The sequence below is a fragment of the Notolabrus celidotus genome, chromosome 13 (genome assembly GCF_009762535.1).
Source record: "Notolabrus celidotus isolate fNotCel1 chromosome 13, fNotCel1.pri, whole genome shotgun sequence".
NCBI classification, from domain to species: Eukaryota; Metazoa; Chordata; class Actinopteri; order Labriformes; family Labridae; genus Notolabrus; species Notolabrus celidotus.
The window spans coordinates 16,020,854-16,027,029 of NC_048284.1; positions in this window are offsets into that span (position 1 = coordinate 16,020,854).

Sequence of the window (6,176 nt, forward strand, 5' to 3'; positions counted from 1 at the left end):
TCCCCAGGCTGCACTCTCACCACACCCCCCTGAACGTACCCCACCCCTCGTTTCCTGTAGCTGCAGCTGAGGGGAACAGTTGCACACCCTGATAAGCCCGCTTGGAGGGAAGACTATGCAGCCGGGTAATCAGCATGTTAGTCTCTAGCAATCAAGAACAATCACAAGCTTCCATCATGTTTACGTTGCGGTGGCCCTTTATGCTATATAAGTGCAGGGAAATTACAAAGCATCCTGTAGAGTTTCACATCAGAGGCACTTAACTGGTAATATTTTAATTTTCTGGTAAAATTGAAAGGAATTATTGCATCAAGTCAAGGCCAAATTGAAACTTAAACTTGCCTTTGATGACTTGATCATTTTTAGACAAGAGAAAAAGACCTTTCTGTCGATCAAATTGCATCTTTATTTCAGGAACATTCCCTCTTACACTAGGAACCATGCACTTAAAAGGCTTAGCACGCTACTGCAGTCGCTGATAAGCAGCGCTGTTTGAAGACGGCTGAGAGCTCTCAAATGTTTAACAGGTGTGCTGAGGATTTAGTGTCGTGCCTATAGCTTTACAGTGAGACATGCAATAGGCATCAGTCAAGAGGAGTGCAGACAGAGGAGCGTGAGTGCAGCATGAATGCTGTGGAACCAAAACCACATGTTCAAAATGTGATACAGAGAAACTGCAGTTATGTGCTTTTTCAGGGCAGCTGGAAGATGTACTGTAAGAGACCCTCTGAAGCCTGTTCATAGCTTTTGAAAGAGGGTTTCCAGTCTCAATCCTTGGAGGTTTAAGACATAAATAAGCTCAAATTTCAGCCATAAAGCATGCAGTTTGCTTGACACTGCAGAACGTATATAAATTCAGTCAAAGGTGCATCAAACCTAGCAATTACAAAATAAGAGAAAAGATTCCCTATATAGTATGGTACCTTTATAGTTACTTAACATTTTGATGGCATTAGCTGGTTTCCTGAGTGTGGTTCCATTATGAGCCATTATGTCTACAAATTCAACATTTCAACCAAGTGGCAACCTCCAGTCTAAAAATATGAGTCCAATGCAGAAGTGTTAAAAACTGCAGTTCATCGAGGATCTGCTTGAGGCTGGCTCCGGAAGTACCGGAAGTCACATACACATGAATGGGATAAAGCCGATCTTTACAGCAGAAATAAACATGTTTACAGCCTGGTACAAAAGACGAGTGTAGTCTGGATAGCTCATTTCTCGATCGGCACACACTGTACGGGGGGGTGAATTTTTTTCTAACGCAGCAATTTCAAAGATATTGAGATTATGAGTCTTCCAATGAGAGGCACAGCTGACTTGATTGACAGGTGGGCACACTGTAGCTGTTGGCTAGGAGGCTCAAAGCCCTCCTCTTTACCTCACACTAGCTCGACAGCAGCAATATGGCTGCCGCTGCCGATTGGCCTCAAAACAGCGCTTCAGAAACAGATGGGTGACGTCGGATCCTACGTCCGTATTTTATACAGTCTATGATTTCAACTCATTGTTTGCAGCTACAGTATACTATCTCTTTTTTCTTTTTGTCTTTTTTTTTTTTTTTTGGCCCTTTTGCCTTTGTTGTATAGAGACAGGAATTGTGGGGAGCAGAGAGCGGGGGAAGACATGCAGGAAATGGTCACACGGCCAGGAATCGAACCGGCGACCCCTGCGACGAAGACTGCACCCTCTGTACGTGGGGTGCTTAGACCGCTAAGCCACCAGCGCCCCTTATATACTATCTCTTTGAGAGGTTGGGTTGGGTTACTTTATTTCCTTTAGGTATCATGGCTCCTTCCATTTGCTCACACACAGATAAATCTTTGCTTTACTTTCCAGTTTCCGCAATTACAAAGATAGCCCAAGCAAGTCGTCGCCCCAGGCCCCTGCAAGCACAAACCCTATGATAACAGTGTATTACATCGTAATTCTGACATGTCTGCTTGTGACAAAAGTGACAAGAGACGCATTCGACGAGGTGTGATGCTTGACAGATGAGGAGCTACGAATAATAATAATTGTTGCATTTTGCTTTTCACATTTAAATGTCAAGCTGACTGTATGCATAGCACAGTCAAAGCTTGAGCAGAGATGTGCTAAAAGACATATAAAGCATCCAGTTTTTTTATTCGCTTTCATTTCCCACAATCTTTATCTGTAAAATGTTAAATCCACCCTGCCTGAAAGGAGTTGCTGTTATATCATTGTTGGATGAAAGCCTTTGATAGCGAACGCTGCTGCTTCCTCTGTACTACATCCTGATGTCATGCTGCATTTTTGAACCCACACTCCCCCTGCAGTGATGATATAATTGTTTTATCTAACACAGCTTCTTTAAATGACGCCTAATTGAGGGCCTTTGCCGCACCCTTTCCTCATGTAGCAATCAACCTGCCGCGTTATCATCACATCTTAATAAAAACTAAAATGATTGGACCACAACCCAGGACTTCCTATCAAAAAAACAGAAACACAGAAGCAGAGAGGGTGTTGTGCAAAAAAAGGAAAAAAAAAACAAAACATCCTGACTCTAACGACAAGAGGAGTGTGCTCTCAGTGCACAGGATGTAGAGAGATTGGTGGTTTGAGGCATGTCGGCGAAGTCGCAAAGGCAGGAAAATAGAAAATGACTTCTCACGCAAGCAACACAGCAGACCACACAGCTGGGAGGAGCTTTGTGTACATGAAAAATGTATGAGTCTTGTTAAACTTATGACACAATAAGACTTTTACCCACTGCAAAGGGGTTGGCTTGCAGTCGGGACAAAGACCAGTCGTGCAGGTTTCAGTGGTGTAATAAAAATCTCCCTCATTAATAATATTGCTTCAAAGCAGTTAACTGATTATATCAGATAAGTAGAATTAGGTTTTTTATGTGATGATCCAGCTGGTTAAATGTTTCCCCACATGGTAGTTATTATAGGAGGAATGTTAATAACATAAGGGCCACACAGATGTACAGTATGGAGTCCATTCACTGTATATGGGAGGCCATATGTTTGTTCTGTGAAATATTTTCTCATGACAGTTTAACAGCTATAGCCAAATGAGTGACAGAAACCCTGTCAGTCTGGGAAGATATGGTTAACTTCAAATGTTACAAGCCACGTTTGTGTTGAACAAACAGTTTGATTGATAAAGTTAAATAAGTGTATGCAGGGCTCTTAGATGGTATGTGTTTGTATATGTGAGTGCAAACAGTGTTTAAGTTCACTGCTGAGGTCACAGGGAGTCATCTGTTACTCTTACCTAAGAATTTTCTTTCTGGGAAGCTGAGATCGCTCTAAAGAACATTTCTTTGAATTAAAATTCATTAAAATTACCTGTTTAATCAGTCAGCTTTAGATCCCCATTGAAATGTTGTCATTGTATTTCACTTAATGTTGGCTTAGCCTCTTTATATCTTCCCTTTATTGCTTCTACATTCATTTAACTTGGTGCCATTTTCTCTATTATGCCTTTTTGTGTGATTTTAGAGTCGTGTAAACATTCACATTTTGCTGTGTTGAAACCAAGCAGCAACCTCCAGAAGCCAATGCTGAAGTGTTATAAATTGCTGTTTATTGAGTGTCTGCTTGAGGCTGGCTGCAGAAAAACCGGAAACGACACACAAACCCATTAAAAAAAAGACATTATTTACAGCAGAAATAAATATGTTAACATTCTTGTTCAAAAAACAGTTTAGGTCTGAAGAGCTCATTTCTCTATGGGGACACACTGTACGGGGGATTCATGTTTTTATAACTTGTTATTTTTGAAGATATTAAACTTATGATTTTTGCCTAATTAAGGCCATGGCTGACTTGATTGGCAAGTGTTCATCCTGTAGCTGTTAGCAGTGGCGTGTCCAGAGGGGTGGCCAAGGGTGGAACTGGCACCCCTTGAAATCCAATTGGCCACCCCAAAATCCTAAACTATGATTGGCTGTTTGCCTTGTCAGAGGTGGGGTTTCTGTTAAAATCTATAATGTGGGATGAGTTAAAAGGCTGATGGTAGATTTCTTTGTTAGTGCCCTCAAATGTGACTTTGAAAAAACACTTTTTGTAAGTCCTTAAAGAATTAAGCTTAGAAGATTTATGCCACTTTGTCATGTTTTTTTTAAATCAAAAGGAATATAACAACTGTTTAATACTTTAATGAAAGTAGGTTGTGAAGACAGAAAGGGTAAATGTTATTTATTTGTAAATGCACTGGCCACCCCTGCCTATGTGAGAGCCTCAGTTGGGCCACCCCTGTCAAAAGTTCTGAACACGCCCCTGGCTGTTAGCAAAGAGGCTAAAGGCTCGCCTCTGTACCTGAGTTCAGCATTTCCAATATGGCACCAGTTGGCTTCATAACAGCGCTTCAGAAACAAATGGATGACGTCTCAGACACTACGTCCATTTATTATACAGTCTATTGTTTTAATCTACTCAGAATCAATTACAACTTATCTGCCAACTTATTATCGTAAATGTGACAGCTGGGTTTATCATGGTATCAGACTGGCGTTGACTGAAAGTCATTGAAAAGATGCCAATTCTCCAGGGGCATTCAAACTTACACTTTGGGACAAAATAAAAGAAGGCAAGATTTAAATTTTAGCTAAAATGAAAAAAAAAAAAAAAAACTGAGACAAGAGTAAATATGAAGGGAAAAAAAGACAAATAACAGAAAGAACCAGGGTTTTTCTAATGTGTTCAGTCCAAGGACATTAGTAGTTCATCCACACTTGTAGCATGGTTGGAATACTCAACAGAGGTAAACCAAATATGCCCACACTAGGGTTAGGGGCACTGCAAGGGAAAATGAGAAAAACCCCTGTTTCCAATACTTGCTTCAGTACATACAACAACAGCTCTGGTGGGTCATAACCAATTGATAACGAGTACAATCCTCACACATGCTAAGAATTAGTAAGTCAGGTTAAGAGATAAGATAAGATATACTTTATTTGTCCCCTGTTGGGGGAAATTTCTTTTGTTACAGCAGCTTACAACACGGGACAGGGGAATACAACAATGTACTAACATAGTTAAAAAATATGATAACAGTAAAAATAAAATAAAATAAAATGAAATAGAATAAAATAAAGTAAAAATAAAATAAAATATGGCAACTATCACAGATATATACACACTATGTACACTTCTATCTGATAAATAGATAGGTAAGTTATTGCACGATAAAAATTGCACCAGGTTATTTAAAAACAAACATACACAGTATGAAGAACAGTGTGATTCAGATGGATACAGTAGTTATTTGTGAATGTGCCAAGTCACATAGTAACTTCCATGTAGAGGAATGAAAGATGAGAACAGCTGATTAACGGGACACAGCAGTGCTGGTGTTAAACAGTCTGATTGCAGATGGGATGAAGGACCTGCGGTAGCGCTCTGTCCTGCAGTGTGGGAGTCTCAGTCTGCTGCTGAAGGAGCTGCTCAGGGACCCCACAGTCTCATGCAGGGGGTGAGAGGGATTGTCCATGATGGATGTCAGCTTGGCTAACATCCTCCTCTCACCCACCTCCTCTATGGAGTCCAGAGGACAGCCCAGGACAGAACTGGCCCTCCTGACCAGTCTGTTAAGTCTTTTCCTGTCCCTGTCTGTGCTCCCTGCTCCCCAGCAGGTTGGTGCTCTTTGTAACTATGATTGTATAGTATTCATCAGTTAACTGAGACCTTTGAATATGCAAATATAGAGATAGCTTAATGTGATGAATCCCCCTCATGCTCAGTTGTTTACATTCCTTAAGAAAGCTCTGGCTGTCAAAGTAAAATACATAAATCTAGTCTCCCTCAGCCAGATACAGATGTGTCTCCCCATAGAAGTTATAAGAAACATATGAGGACATTCTTCTCAAAAAGGATTTATTTTTTCATTTGGGTCTTTTGAAATTTTGGTAAAATGCTTCATATTTGAAAGTTCAGGTAAGATAAGATAAGATACTCAGATCCAAACTGGAGCAAACTATACCAGCTGTTAGATGGCGGCTAATGTAATGTAATATTTTTAACTGCATCAGAGCCTGTGAATAAATATGAACTGCTATCATGGTTTGATCAACAGTTTGAATTTAGCCCCTAAAAATATGTTATCATTTCAGCATAAGCCTCTAGATGCCCTAAAATGTTCCGTCCTTTGAAGCTTATAACCCCCATTCGTTTAAAATATTTAAGGATATCCATGATATCCAC